The sequence below is a fragment of the Macaca thibetana genome, chromosome 3 (assembly GCF_024542745.1).
Source record: "Macaca thibetana thibetana isolate TM-01 chromosome 3, ASM2454274v1, whole genome shotgun sequence".
NCBI lineage: Eukaryota > Metazoa > Chordata > Mammalia > Primates > Cercopithecidae > Macaca > Macaca thibetana.
The window spans coordinates 169,952,457-169,969,087 of NC_065580.1; the positions used below are offsets into that span (position 1 = coordinate 169,952,457).

The following is a 16,631-nucleotide window of genomic DNA, read 5'->3' on the forward strand; positions in this document are numbered from 1 at the left end:
AAGCTAAAATCAAACTATGCAAATATGCTCAAAGCCACAGTTTGGAATAAGCATTTGCATGTGGGCAACACCACAGAAATCAATTTTATTTGAAAGTTTTTGCTAGAACAAATCTGTACTCTAGAATGGAGTGTAAATGATGGGCTTTTGCTGGGATATGTTTTCCGAAGAGCTTACGAACAGTGATGAAGGCATTTAGATACAGGAGTGATACCAATAAAAATAATGACCAAGATGGTCAATACAGAGCTGCTGTCCTTGGAAATATTAGAGACAGAGAGCTGAGGGCAGACAATGTTTCTACAATCTTGCTCAGAGATAATGAGAGCCTAAACTAGAGAGTAATCGAATAAATGAAAGGAGAGGATTTTCAGAAGGTATTACACAGGAAGTAGAACTACCTACTTGAATTCCAGGTCTGCATAAACCCAGCTCAAATGCCCCTTCCTATCCAATAACCTTACTTTCCAGGTTATCTCACAGAGCACTCATATTGAGTTTCTTTTAGTTCATTTTTTTCACAAACAACAGGATTCTACAACTGACCCAAAATGGAATTCATCAACAGGGCTTGGAATAAGTCACAAACTCAACGGCAGTCATGCTTCATGAGATTACTTGATTGCGACTGTCTGTAACAGATTATTTTTTCCCCAGAAGTAGTTCTCACTATGGAAGGAAGAATGAGATGAGTCCATGATATATGTGTAGGGAATGACTTAAAAATCCCGAAAAGGATCCTGAAGGAGAAAATAGGATAAAAAGGGAGAACGATGCCCTGTTGGTCAAGGTAATGTATTTCAGGAGATGGAAGAGTTCAAGACTGCCAAATGCCCTCAAAGTAATCTTGCAACTTGGGGGACTGGGCGCAGTGGCTCAGGCCTGTAACACCAGCACTTTGGGAGGCCAAAGCAGGTGGATCACAAGGTTATCGAGACCATCCTGGCTAACACGGTGAAGCCCCGTCTCTGCTAAAAAAAAAAATACAAAAAACTAGCTGGGCGTGGTGGCGGGCGCCCGTGGTCTCAGCTACTCAGGAGGCTGAGGCAGGAGAATGGCGGGAACCCGGGAGGCGGAGCTTGCAGTGAGTCGAGATCGCGCCACTGCACTCCAGCCTGGCCGACAGAGCCAGACTCCGTCTCAAAAAAAAAAAAAAAAAAAAAAAAAAAAAAAAAAAAAAAAAAAAAAAAATTCTTGCAATTTGGCTTGTCACTACCTCATTTATCCATTTCAAAGAGATATGCTTGACTTGATTTGAAAGTGTGACGTACATTTTGTTCTTCACAATTTTTAAATCACATTGTTATATATGTTTTCTGTGTTACATATAAAAATCCTGTGATTAGGTTCCTATAGGAACCTTCTTCATTTTATAGAAGAGGAAAGTGAGTTATATGGATGGTATAACTCTAAGATTTGAGTGCCGAGCTAGTCATTTCAAATTAATTGCTTTTCCTACTATAATCATCTCTTATAATTTTTACAAATTTTCCTTTAATTATCAAAAGCATGTAGTAAATCTTAATAATGTGTACCTTCAAGACACTTAACTATATGCTAGGTTTTATAAGTTTTCTGGAAGCTGTAGTGGAAGCAGCATGTTCTCTTACAGGTTTTGACTTTCAGATAGAATATACTCTTCATAGAAAAGAATTAATGTAAGATTGAAAAAAAGCTAAAGGGCAGATGAAATGATGTTAATGAAAAGGAGTCAAACGCTAGACTGGAGAACTGGAGTATAAGAAACATTTGTCATTTGGTATTTCTAATAGGTTCTGGTGGTCTGTGGAGGGTTCCCCCAGAGTCCTGCTATTACTGGAGAGAAGAATTTTCTTTCACTGAAGCAGAGCTCTTCATAAAAGCCTCATGGAATGCCCTCGCTGTACTCAAAACTCTGGGGAACAAGAAAAGCAAAATGAGCTCCTTGTTCTCAGGGAACTTAATTCACATGGAGATAAGGCATGCTCCATCTGAAATTGTGAGATGAAAATATGCAAATAAAGGCAAAATCAAAAAGCATTTGTTTTACTCAGTCGAGCGAACAATCAGCATAAATTGCAAAGGGTGGGAACGCTATGTGTGTGAAGCGGGGTGCTTCAGTTGGATATTGATAACAGAGTAGCTTTATCATAGCTGATAATGAGAGCAAAAGAAACAAACTTTTAAAAAATATATACTTTGCAATCTTTGACCATGGAAACGTAATTTAATTGCTCTGAGTCTCAGTTTCCTCTTCTGGAAACAAGTTTTGCCCAAGTTCTGAAACAAACAAACAAAAAAGCCTCATGTGAAGCTGGCATAGTTATATTTTGGGGGGAGAGAGGAGATATAATCTCAGGGCAACAAGCATGGAGGAAGAAGGAAAACAAAACACAAAAGGAAAGAAAGTAAATAAAAGGTAGGAAGTTATCGGACTGGCCACAACCTTCAAAGAAAAACAGTCTGTTGCTTAGACATTACAAATGTCTCCAGGAGATCATGTTGTATGTCTAGATTTCAAAAATCTATCACGTGAAGAAAGGGAGGGGAGGGCATCTTCAGGCTCCTTTCAGTTCCTTGCATCTCACTATGAAAGCTTGTCCCAATGGGTGTTAATACTTCTGCACTTTTAGGTTTTCCATCCAAGTTTCTCTGGTAGGGAAGCCATATCTCACCCTCCATACTGATTCTTTGAGCCCAGCAGATGATGGAAAAAGCGCAACCAATGCATGTGCAGTTGGGCCAGACCGGGGCGCCAGAGCCAGTTCTGTTCCTGCATCAGCAGGCACAGTGCAGACCCTACTGAAGGGGCAGAGCCCAGAGCCAGAGGCACGCATGCTTAACTTGGGTCAGATACAGTCAAGATGACGACTAAGGCTTTTACCAGTTTTAACATTCTGTGACCATGTAGATCTCTTTGGATGATGTCTCAGAGGGCCCAATAATTCATCAGCTGAGACTATTCAACAATTACAGAAAAGCTCATTAATTTTCCATTGGCATCATTCCAGTGAATAGCAAGAATTGATTATGTTTTTTCCCCCTGTAGCAATTTCTGAGTTCCTGAAATCAAGTGGTGAAGTGACATGTGGAATCACGTGCTGAAAAAAAAGATGTACTACAGAAGCAAATCTGGCCTCAGTCCTGAATTCCATAAAAAGCATCTTATTTCTAACAGATGTGCTTATTTGGGTTTACAACAGAGCCCCACATTCTCCTATATGTGAAGTGCCATAAGCTGCAAACACATAGCTAGAGCTTTCTTCTATCTATGGGACATTTTGCACCCATTCCTCAAAAAAAAAGGTGTTCTTAGATGAATATATTTTTGATTATTTTTTTTTTAATTTTATAATCCTGCCCTAAACAGTCTTTATGGCTCGCTGTAAATCCTCAATTCTAGGGAATCCCCAAGAGCCATTCCATTTAAGGATTAAGTGGTAAAAACAGAAAGTAAATCCTCTAAGTGTGGTTAATGTCCTCTGTTCTCTTGATTGCTTTTGGTAATGTGCATAAATAATTTCCATAATAGGCCACACTTCTTAATGCAAGGAAAAAGTGGCATATCTACCAAAGGATCTCACATGTGGTTACTTAACTCACTCCTTCATGGATGAAAAGAAGGAGAAGAAGCTGTCAGCCCTGCCGAGTGCATCTATGTGAATTGCACCACTGAGTTGTGCAGTGCTCAACCTGGACAGCCTTTTGGGCAACCTTGTGAAGAAAGTTCACAGGTCTGTAAGGCCAGCATTATTTCTAAGATAGAGATTACTCAGTATGCAATTGAGGAGACTGATATCCTGAAAAGGCTGAATGATTTGTTCAACCAAAAGAAAGAGAATAGGGAATAGCCCAGGTCTTCTAATTCTTGTCCTGACGTGATATTGTGGCTAAATCTTTGGAGAAAAGGAAATTTAATGAAGGGACGTGTATCAGTAAAACATGCAATAGGGATTAGAATTAGCTACTGTTAAAGAGAAGGAATGTCCTGTTTTCAAGTACACTTTTGATATCTTGTAATTTATATGTATATAATAAATATATATTTTATAATTTTATATCCCAAGTCTTAAGGATCTACCACAGATTACAATGTTTTATTGATGTCAGATTTTAACATCAAACTAATTGAACTACAGGAATATGAAAGAATTAACAAAATATTGAGAAGAAACAAAGATAGAAGGTAGCCCAGTTCAATTAACTTGCTCAGGAAAATAAACTTCATTAAAGCATTTAGCATAGGGGAGTTTGGAACCATTAACACAAATAATAATCATGAAAGTAGTAAAAATGCCTATTAATAATTAAAAGCAAACCCAGATTGAATGTTCATTTATTACCTAGCATGGAGCTTTAAGTACATTGTTTTACACAATCACTTTGAGAAACCTGTAAGATGTAGATTATTATTACCCTTCTTTAATAAAGAAGAAATGAAAGCAAAAAGATATGTGTGCATGGGGGGGGGGTCATTTCAATTTGATCTACATTTATTGAACGTCTACTATAATACCATGTGTGAGACAAAGAGAAATGAGACAGATCCTCAAATGATTTTCAGCCTAGTGGTGTAAAAAGCTACACACATAATTACAGGACTGTGGATTTAATTTATTCACATTCTCACAATCTCCCTTTATTATAGAAAATGGATGATCTGAATATAAATACTAAATGAATTATAGTTAAGCCTGATGATAGTTAGAGAAATAAGTAAAATTAATGAACCCATTAAGGACAAGATTTAGAGAAAATTCCACTGGTGATTTAAATGAAAGCACGCTAATAATTACCCTTTTCTCCTCACACAAAGAAGCAGAAAGAAAAAAAATGTAAAAAGGGAAAATTAAGATGTTAATTTCTCTTAAAGTCATTTCCTATTCCATTACCCAAGAAAAGTTATTAAATAAATGGAAAGCAGACCTAAAGAGGGAGTTTAGGACACATTATATTGAGAAAAACCAGTTTAGTCACCAGTTTGCAGTATCACATATCCTCTAAAAGGTGTTTGATGACTGATGATGACTACTGAGAAATCCTCTTTGATTGACTTGAGACTGTAAGTCTCAAAAAGGTGATTGAGGAGGGAAATGACTCCAGGTTGAACTCTATTCCATTTCAGCTCAGAGTTGCATATATCTGATGAATATTCTTGAGTTCTTAAATGTCTAGGAAAACATTGGCATCTTGGGCTTAGGGCATTTACCACTTTTTGACAGTAGGATAAGAGCCTGTCTAATGTGAATCAATCATCAACAGCCTTAACAATCTTGTTGCATTACCTCATTGCTTTTGATATTTACTGAGGGTGAGACAACTTTACAACTTTTTAAACTGGATTATTTTAAGACTGTATTACTAATTTTGGAAAAAGCAAAGCATGTGTGTAAAAAAGTGGAGAACACTGAAATAGGATTGCAATAATACTAGTGAATAGTAGGATTTTTTTATTTAAGGGAGAAAAATTTGACTGACTCACTAATTGTTTCAGTTAATGTATGCTGTCATAGCTAAACTTTTTTATTTAGCTAGTTTGACTAAAATATATATGTTTTATTTAGATAATCTCATTTATAACTGAGTAGATGAAGCTTATTTCAGTTAACAGCAAATAGCAAGAATGGCAGTTACTGTTTTAGATCAGTGGTTTTCAAAATGTGCCTCCTGGACCAGCAATACCAGCTTCACCTGGGAATTTGCTAGAAATTTCCAGTTCTACCCCAGCCCTTCTGTATCAGAAATGCTGGGGAGGAGGTTTGGATTCGTGTTTTAACAAACTAGCCAGGTGACTTACATGTATGCTAAAGTTTAGGAGCCACTGTTTTAGACATTAAACTTTAGAGCTCAGAATTGCAAATTCAAATACTCTGAAAGACCAGGAAGGGTAAACAAATTATTTTGTAAAAGACAATTAAATTGTTAGGCCAGTGGCTCTCTGGAATGTCAGGCCCCATTTAAAAGCACTCACATTCATATTTTGTAAACTTCTATGTTGGTCAAACAAATCATAATTGTGGGCTTAATTTGACCTACTGACCCTTAGTTTGAAAGGCTGGTTCTAACGGCATAAGAATTTAGCAAAACAATTTTGTAAAAGATTTACAATTTTAAGAAAGTTTTATTACAATTTACAAAAGAAGAAAATGTTTTGTTTGTAGTTTACCATCCTGGAATGCACCTTGAAAGCTTACTTTATTCCTTAAAACTTTCAAAACTGTTGATGCCCAGCAGATATTTATAGTGGTTGCATGGTCTGATGATTATAAAGAACTGGAGGAAATGATGGCTCTAATAACCTGTGTATTACGTGATTGATCTAAAAAGACATAATTTTTGGAGGTCAGTGGAAAATAAAATGTGAAGTGTCCAATCCATTGTCCAGTCAAATATATCTTAAGAAACACAAGTTCAAGGGAAAAATAAATAAGCTTTTCAAGATGGTGACAGCAGAGTGGGGTCTTTCTGAATACAAGACCTGGATGCACATCTGTGAAGTCAACCCTGGGTCCAGTGGTCTTTGCTTTACCTCCTGTGTATCCTATTTATCTATACCATCTATATATCCTATTTATCTATACCACTTATATATCCTATTTATCTATACCATCTATATATCCTATTTATCTATACCATCTATATATCCTATTTATCTATACCACTTATATATCCTATTTATCTATACATCTATATATCCTATTTATCTATACCACCTATATATCCTATTTATCTATACCATCTATATATCCTATTTATCTATACCATCTATATATCCTATTTATCTATACCAAAATTAATGGGCAAGAACTAGGGAAATGGTTGTGGAAAGGGCAACTGAAACAACAATTTTATACTATGAGATATATGATAATGTTGCTTGGAGCTTAAAGAAAGAGTCCAAAAATAATAATGACCATGAAACATAAAATATAGCTTAACACTTACTTCTAATAAGGCTTGCTCTTAGTAATATTTATGTATAGATTACTTCAGGATAGGAACTTTCCTACTCTCAACCATTTCTGTGATGTGACTGATACTAACCTATATAGCATTATGCTGAGAATGGCGTTTAGTAATCAAATTTTCCAAATGAATTAATTAAAATTTTTGGAAGCTAATATAAAATTTTCAGGCTATGTCAAGGCCACAGATATCTCTGACAAAGAGTCAATGCATGTTCCAGATTCCTAAAATGTTTCTCAAAATATAGTGTTTGGGAGGAAAAACTATCAAGGGACCACCCCTCATTTAGGCAAACTAACCACGTGCCTACTTAATTAGATTTAAAGGAACATTTTTAACAGACTTACTATAACTTCAGTGTGAGACATAGCTTTGCATGTTGCCTGAAATTTCATTCATGGTAGAACCACTAATTTGATCAAGGCAATGCACTGTCAACAAAGAAATACACCCAACTTTACACTATTAGGTAAAAACATTATTTTAGAATTGTCAAACCACTGATTTTGCAATAGCATATCACTGCTCTTAGGACAAAATCCAAACATCTTACAATGGCTTTAAGACATTCTTATAAGTAGGATCCTCCCCACCTTTTTATCCTATTCTCACATAATTTGATCACATGTAGACAATTCTCTGGAAACATTTCTTGCAACAGGTTGAGCCTTGTTCACCCCTGATTTTAATGCAACTGGTTTTTATCAGATTTTTAAATCTAAGCAGAATAATATCTCAGAGAGACCTTCTCTGACCTTCCTGTCTAATACACTGCCTCCATCACCCACCACCAAATCTAGTAACTCCCCATCATCACCATGGTTACCTCCTTCAAGGCAACCATCACAATTAGTGAATCTCTTTTATTTTTATTTGGCTATTTATTTATAAAGAATATAAACTTACTTTAGTCAGGGATCTATCATCTTGTATATTCCTACATCCTCAATGCCTATGGTAGTGTCTAACCCAGAGTAGACATTGAGTACATATTGGTAAGTGCTGAGTGAATGAATGGTGAATAAAATATCGGAAAATTATATTCAAGTGGTTCTTTGGAGGGGGAGTTGAAAGTGAAGGGATGTAGGTGAAAGGGAATCATGGAAAGAAAAAACTTGGGAGACACTGTACATCCAGAGGCAACATTGTTAAGGAAGAAAAAGTCTCAGTAAGACTTTCTAAAAGAAGGGCCTGGGATAGCAATGGAAGAGCTGGCCAGGACCTTTGGAGAGAAGGAACATTAAAAAGGACAATTGAGAGGAAGCCAAAATGATTGATCTTCCTCACAATATTTTTATGAGTTTAGCCTTATTAAAGTATGACAGTGTTTCTGAGAAAGCATTTTCAAACTACTTTTTCATGTTCAGAGTGTGCATGATGTATTTTCTTTCTTTTCCCTCATTTATTTGTTTAGTTGACCAAAACATTTGTATTTATTTATCATGTACAACACAATATTTTGAGAGGTATACACTGCGGAATGGATAAATTGAGTTAATTCATATGCATTCCCTCACATATTCTTTTTTCTGGTGAGAACACTTCAAGTCTACTCTCTTAGCACTTTTCAAGAATATAATAAATACATTGTTATTAACTACAGCAATCATGTTGTATTAAATGTGGACCTCTAGACTATATTTCTCCTGTTTAAATGAAATTTCCTATTCTTTGACTAACATCTTCTGGTGATGTACTTTCTCAGGAATGTGTGCAAATCAAGCACTTTGAAGACTGAATAATTAAAAATCAGATACACTGACTAAGGCTAGTAAATCAATAACAAAATCAGGTTTTAATATTAATAGTTGCTCACAGACCTAGAAAGCATTGGTAGTTTGGGGTTGCAGTTATTTTCCAGAAAAGGATATTTTTGTGAGGGTTAAATTTCAAAAGCAAAAGTCATTCTTCATCCACTTTCTTTACACTCAATTAGGACTTTTTAAAAAGCAGTTTTAAGCAGAAATTTGCCTTGTTTAGTCATTACTTGAAAGAATTTATTTTTAGTTTCAACCTAAATCAAATAGTGTTGAACCATAAGCATGTTTTAAGTGGGAGGGGAAATGGAGCAATAATTTTCCCTATTTTAAGAAACTTGAACTCTTTGTGCACTCGGAAAAACAAAATCCCCAATAACCTGAACATGCAAAATTCAAAACTTGGCAGTGTGAGACTCTCATAAAGGAAAAAAACAACCAAAGCCAAAGCCGATGAAAAAAACCCGTCTCATACTTCAAAAGTCACCAGATTTAAATAACATGCCTTGACACGAGGGAGATCATAATTTCTTCCATTAAAAAAATGTTATCTTTATATATAATGGTGCAGTGAGTGGCAATGAATCCAGAAAGCTTGGTTTAGCATGGTTAAACCATGGTAAATGTTTGTTTACCGTGATTATGACTGTATGAATCAGAACACTAGAGTTAGGATGCCCAATGGCACTCACACCAAAAAATATTCTCTAATAACCTTCTCCACCATCCTTTCCCATGATCAACAGGCAACAATCAAGATATCACTTTGATGTTGATTTTGAATGTTAAAGTCTGACTTCAACTATTAAAATCCTTAAAAATTATCACTACATTGATTGGCATTTGGGAAAATCTACCTACTATATCCTGTACTTTATTATCACAAAATTGTGATGTGTTCCAAGAGCCAGTGACTGATTTTTTTTTCACTCTTTGTTTTTACAGTTGATTTATAAATTGGTATTCTACAAACACTACTGAAAGAATCAAGCGTGGAAATAATCTGCAGTCATATGATAGTTCCTTTCTCAGTACCTGAGAATATAATAGGGCACTTCAATTTGTTGAACAGATTCAAATACGTGTTTTAAAATGTAATCAATATGGGAGAATACGTCCTCTTTGGTTGATGGTGTATTTACTGGCGAATCTTTATAAGCTCATACGCAGGCCACTTTGATAATAATTAAGAATTCAACCTTGGGGGACCTGGAGCAAGATGGCTGAATAGGAACAGCTCCAGTATCCAGCTCCCAGCGCGAGCAACACAGAAGACGGGTGATTTCTGCATTTTCAACTGAGGTACCGGGTTCATCTCACTGGGGAGTGCTGGACAATCGGTCTGGTCAGTTGGTGCAGCCCGACACAGGCTGGCAAATTGGATAAAGAGTCAAGACCCATCAGTTTGCTGTATTCAGGAGACCCATCTCACATGCAGAGACACACATAGGCTCAAAATAAAGGGATGGAGGAAGATCTACCAAGCAAATGGAGAACAAAAAAAAGCAGGGGTTGCAATCCTAGTCTCTGATAAAATAGACTTTAAACCATCAAAGATCAAAAGAGACAAAGAAGGCCATTACATAATGGTAAAGGGATCAATTCAACAGGAAGAGCTAACTATCCTAATTATATATACACCCAATACAGGAGCACCCAGATTCATAAAGCAAGTCCTTAGAGACTTACAAAGAGACTTAGACTCCCATACAATAATAATGGGAGACTTCAACACTCCACTGTCAACATTAGACATACAAACGGGACAAAAAGTTAACAAGGATATCTAGGAATTGAACTCAACTCTGCACCAAGCAGACCTAATAGACATCTACAGAACTCTCCACCCCAAATCAACAGAATATTCATTCTTCTCAGCACCACATCGCACTTATTCCAAAATTGATCACATAGTTGGAAGTAAAGCACTCCTCAGCAAATGTACAAGAACAGAAATTATAACAAACTGTCTCTGAGACCACAGTCAATCAAACTAGAACTCAGGACTAAGAAACTCAATCAAAACCGCTCAACTACATGGAAACTGAACAACCTGCTCCTGAATGACTACTGGGTACATAACGAAATGAAGGCAGAAATAAAGATGTTCTTTGAAACCAATGAGAACAAAGATACAACATACCAGAATCTCTGGGACACATTTAAAGCAGTGTGTAAAGGGAAATTTATAGCACCGAATGCCCACAAGAGAAAGCTGGAAAGATCTCAAATTGACACTCTAACATCACAATTAAAAGAACTAGAGAAGCAAGAGCAAACACACTGAAAAGCTAGCAGAAGGCAAGAAATAACTAAGATCAGAGCAGAACTGAAGGCGATAGAGACACAAAAAACCCTCCAAAAAATCAATGAATCCAGGAGTTGGTTTTTTGAAAAGATCAACAAAATTGATAGACCACTAGCAAGACTAATAAAGAAGAAAAGAGACAAGAATCCAATAGATGCAATAAAAAATGATAAAGGGGATATCACCACTGACCCCACAGAAATACAAACTACCATCAGAGAATACTATAAACACCTCTATGCAAATAAACTAGAAAATCTAGAAGAAATGGATAATTTCCTGGACACTTACACTCTCCTAAGACTAAACCAGGAAGAAGTTGAATGCCTGAATAGACCAATAGCAGGCTCTGAAATTGAGGCAATAATTAATAGCCTACCAACCAAAAAAAGTCCAGGACCAGATGGATTCACAGCTGAATTTTACCAGAGGTATGAGGAGAAACTGGTACCATTCCTTCTGAAACTATTCCAATCAATAGAAAAAGAGGGAATCCTCCCTAACTCATTTTATGAGGCCAACATCATCCTGATACCAAAGCCTGGCAGAGACAAAACAAAAAAAGAGAATTTTAGACCAATATCCCTGATGTGCATCAATGCAAAAATCTTCAATAAAATACTGGCAAACCGAATCCAGGAGCACATCAAAAAGCTTATCCACCATGATCAAGTGGGTTTCATCCCTGGGATGCAAGGCTGGTTCAACATACACAAATCAATAAACGTAATCCAGCACATAAACAGAACCAAAGACAAAAACCACATGATTATCTCAACAGATGCAGAAAAGGCTTTTGACAAAATTCAACAGCCCTTCATGCTAAAAACTCTCAATAAATTCTGTATTGATGGAACGTATCTCAAAATAATAAGAGCTATTTATGACAAACCCACAGCCAATATCATACTGAATGGGCAAAAACTGGAAGCATTCCCTTTGAAAACTGGCACAAGATAGGGATGCCCTCTCTCACCACTCCTATTCAACATAGTGTTGGAAGTTCTGACTAGGGCAATCAGGCAAGAGAAAGAAATAAAGGGTATTCAGTTAGGAAAAGAAGAAGTCAAATTGTCCCTGTTTGCAGATGACATGATTGTATACTTAGAAAACCCCATCATCTCAGCCCAAAATCTTCCTAAGCTAATAAGCAACTTCAGCAAAGTCTCAGGATACAAAATTAATGTGCAAAAATCACAAGCATTCTTATACACCAGTAACAGACAAACAGAGAGCCAAATCATGAATGAACTTCCATTCACAATTGCTTCAAAGAGAATAAAATACCTAGGAATCCAACTTACAAGGGATGTAAAGGACCTCTTCAAGGAGAACTACAAACCACTGCTCAGTGAAATAAAAGAGGACACAAACAAATGGAAGAACATACCATACTCATGGATAGGAAGAATCAATATCGTGAAAATGGCCATACTGTTCAAGCTAATTTATAGATCCAAAGCCAGCCCCATCAAGCTACCAATGACTTTCTTCGCAGAATTGGAGAAAATTGTTTTAAAGTTCATATGGAACCAAAAAAGAGCCCACATTGCCAAGACAATCCTAAGTCAAAAGAACAAAGCTGGAGGGATCATGCTACCTGACTTCAAACTACACTACAAGGCTACAGTAACCAAAACAGCATAGTACTGGTACCAAAACAGACATATAGACCGACGGAACAGAACAGAGTCCTCAGAAATAATACCACACATCTACAGCCATCTGATCTTTGACAAACCTGAGAAAAACAAGAAATGGGGAAAAGATTCCCTATTTAATAAATGGTGCTGGGAAAATTGGCTAGACATAAGTAGAAAGCTGACACTGGATCCTTTCCTTACTCCTTTTACGAAAATTAATTCAAGATGGATTAGAGACTTAAATGTTAGACCTAATGCCATAAAAATCCTAGAAGAAAACCCAGGTAATACCATTCAGGACATAGGCATGGGCAAGGACTTCATGTCTAAAACACCAAAAGCAACGGCAACAAAAGCCAAAATTGACAAATGGGATCTAATTAAACTAAAGAGCTTCTGCACAGCAAAGAAACTACCATCAGAGTGAACAGGCAACCTACAGAATGGGAGAAAATTTTTGCAATCTACTTATCTGACAAAGAGCTAATATCCAGAACCTACAAAGAACTCAAACAAATTTACAGGAAAAAAACAAACAACCCCATCAAAAAGTGGGCAAAGGATATGAACAGACATTTCTCAAAAGAAGAGATGCATACAGCCAACAGACACATGAAAAAATGTTCGTCATCACTGGCCATCAGAGAAATGCAAATCAAAACCACAATGAGATACCAACTCACACCAGTTAGAATGGCAATCATTAAAAAGTCAGGAAACAACAGGTGCTGGAGAGGATGTGGAGAAATAGGAACACTTTTACACTGTTGGTGGGATTGTAAACTAGTTCAACCATTGTGGAAAACAGTATGGCGATTCCTCAAGGATCTAGAACTAGAAATACCATATGACCCAGCCATCCCATTACTGGGTATATACCCAAAGGAATATAAATCATGCTGCTATAAAGACACATGCACACGTATGTTTATTGTGGCACTATTCATAATAGCAAAGACTTGGAATCAACCCAAATGTCTATCAGTGACAGACTGGATTAAGAAAATGTGGCACATATACACCATGGAATACTATGCAGCCATAAAAAAGGATGAGTTTGTGTCCTTTGTAGGGACATGGATGCAGCTAGAAACCATCATTCCCAGCAAACTATCGCAAGAACAGAACACCAAACACCACATGTTCTCACTCATAGGTGGGAATTGAACAATGAGATCACTTGGACTCAGGAAGGGGAACATCACACACCGGGGCCTATTATGGGGAGGGGGAAGGGGGGAGGGATGGCATTGGGAGTTATACCTGATGTAAATGACGAGTTGATGGGTGCTGACTAGTTGATGGGTGCAGCACACCAACATGGCACAAGTATACATATGTAACAAACCTGCACATTGTGCACATGTACCCTAGAACTTAAAGTATAATTAAAAAAAAAAAAGAATTCAGCCTTAAGCACTAAATTTAAAAAAAATTGAATCTCAACTCTATCACTTATTTACTATGTAAATTTGGGCAAGTTACTCTGGTAGCCTTTGTTTCGTCATCTGACCTTTTGGATTATAAAAATCCATATATCCCTATATAAAATTCTAAAATATAATAAAACAGACAATATCATGAAGTGTGTAGCATAGTTTCTAGCACCCTATAGAATTCAGATGCTCATCTACTTACAATGGGGTTACATCCCAATAAACTTATCATTAAGTTGAAAATATTGTAAGTCAAAAATGGATTTAATACACCTAACCTACAGAACATTATAGCTTCGCCTAGCCTACTTTAAATGTGATCAGAACATTTACATAGGCGGCAGTTGGGCAAAATCTACACACAAAGCCTGTTTTGTAATAAAGTGTTGAAGATCTCATTAAATTAGTTGAATACTGTAGTGAAAGTGAAAAACAGAATGGTTGTATACGAGTACTCACCACGAATATACACAACCGAAAGCACAACAGGCATGAAGAATGTTCAAAGCATTGAAATAAAATTAATTGCTAGATGATGGAAACACTGAAGTGACAGGGTCATCAATTTCTCTTTATTCTGATGAGGCTTGAGAATAGCTGGTAGAAGGCACTGGGGCATCAACACTTGTTGATGGCTGTTGATGACAGATGCAGTGTTCTTAAGGAAGATATCAGGTAAGAAGTATCGATTGTTTATCCTTGTGATTGCGTGGTTGAGTGGGAGCTGCAACTTTCTCTGCTTGCCAGCATCATGAGAGGGTATGGTAACATATTTTGATAGCCAGGGAACAGGTCAAAATCCAAAATTCGAAGTATGGTTTCTACTAAATGCATATTGCTTTTGCACTATTTTAAAGTTAAAAACATGTGGCCGGGCATGGTGGCTCGCGCCTGTAATCCCAGCACTTTGAGAGGCCGAGGTGGGCAGATTACTTGACGTCAGGAGTTTGTGACCAGCCTGGCCAACATGGTGAAACCCCGTCTCTAGTAAAAATATAAAATTAGCCAGGCGTGGCTAAGAACAAACCTCCGTCTCAAAATAAAATAAAATAATAAAGTTTAAAACATGCAATTCGGAAACCTGCTGTAGCAACACACTGATGGTAGTAGCAGCAAAAAGTGATCAAGGTAACGCTGGTGGTAGCAGCAGCAATGGTAGAAAAACCTTTTCATGCTACTAATTATAATATATAACATAATTACAAAGTTATCTAGATTTTCTTCAGGTTGCACTCTACTAAAAATATCTCTTATTATTGAATATTTTAGGGATGTCATTTGACTAAAGTAAATTATACTTTAAAAGATATTTTAGGTATTTTTGTTGTATTCTGATGCCTTGATCGTATCTCCCTTAGGACAGTTGCTTATCTGATTCGTAGGAATTCCATGCATATTATGTTAGTAAAACAGTTTCTAAAACATAGGACAAGAGTTAGGTAAAAGATGTATCATCTGCTATAAGAGATGTAAGAATGAATGAAACACAGTATCTGCTATCCAGAAACTTCCAATACTCAGAATGTGGTGATAAAAAAACTACATAAACAATGAAAAAGTGCAAACTAATATGTGTCTTAAAAGAGAAACACAAAATACAGCAAGGTTAAAAGGAGGAAAATGTACTTGACTGGTGGAGTCCAGAAAAATTTCATGAAGAAGTAGAATTTGAGATGCATCGGGAAAGACTAAGCAAGGAAACAGAAATAGTGGTTAGGGAGGCAATTCTCATGGGTTTCTTACATTTCTGCTTGTCTTTTGAGCACAGGCACCAGCTAGCTTTGTTCCAGATACATTTTTTAAGGATGTTAGCATGCAAACAGCTTTAGAGGATATATTATCTCCCTATGGACCAGAAGGTAGTTTGGTTTGCTTTCCAATAAAATAAAGATATTCTCTCTCTCTCTCTCTCTCTCTGTCTGTCTGTCTCTCTCTCTCTCTCTCCCCACCTCTCGGGCAAAGCTCAAACAGATTACTTGCAGCCCAAGAGAAGATTCAGATTTCTTAAACTTGGGGTTCTTCGGGTGTGGTGCAAACCAACCAGGTATGCACCATCCACCCGGGCCTTTCCACGTTACCTCCATTGAATTTGGGGTACAAAAAGAACCAACACAATGGTGCTTGCTGTGCCGTAAGTAATGCAGTCCTTTGTCATAATTACAGCCTCTCATGCCATATTCCTAGAAGCTGAACATTGCCCAGCAACTAAGTCAGTGCCTTATGTTTTAGAGTTTTTTTAACAGTGCCATACTAACTCTAGTTCTAGTGTCTGAATTAATCGGAATAACCTAAATCATGCTGTAGTAGCAAAACAGTACACAATCTGAGTGACTTAATCCCTTTATAGTTTGTTTCTTGTTCATAGAAAGTTTACTGTGAATCGCAGTGACTATCCAGGACAACCTGTTTCCATTTGGTGACCTAGAAATCAAGGATGCTTCAATCTTGTGGCACCTCCCTTGTAACATGATCTTCCTCTACAATATCCAAGAGATTGCTAGAGTCTCACATAGCAATTAAATGGCTCTTCCTGGATGTGACA

The 16,631-nt window shown here is 36.9% G+C and overlaps 2 long non-coding RNA genes across 2 annotated transcripts in view; both read right to left on the minus strand.

The window, feature by feature from the left end:
* The window catches only part of LOC126949604 (uncharacterized), a 62,586-nt gene that overhangs the window by 11,711 nt on the left and 34,244 nt on the right, over positions 1 to 16,631 (minus strand). The gene's annotated exons all lie outside the window — the stretch shown is intronic.
* LOC126949605 (uncharacterized) lies at positions 3,312 to 11,966 on the minus strand. The gene is made up of 2 exons (XR_007723859.1): positions 6,693 to 11,966; positions 3,312 to 6,615 (listed from the first exon to the last, which is right to left on the minus strand). It is a non-coding gene; the product is annotated as an uncharacterized LOC126949605 (long non-coding RNA).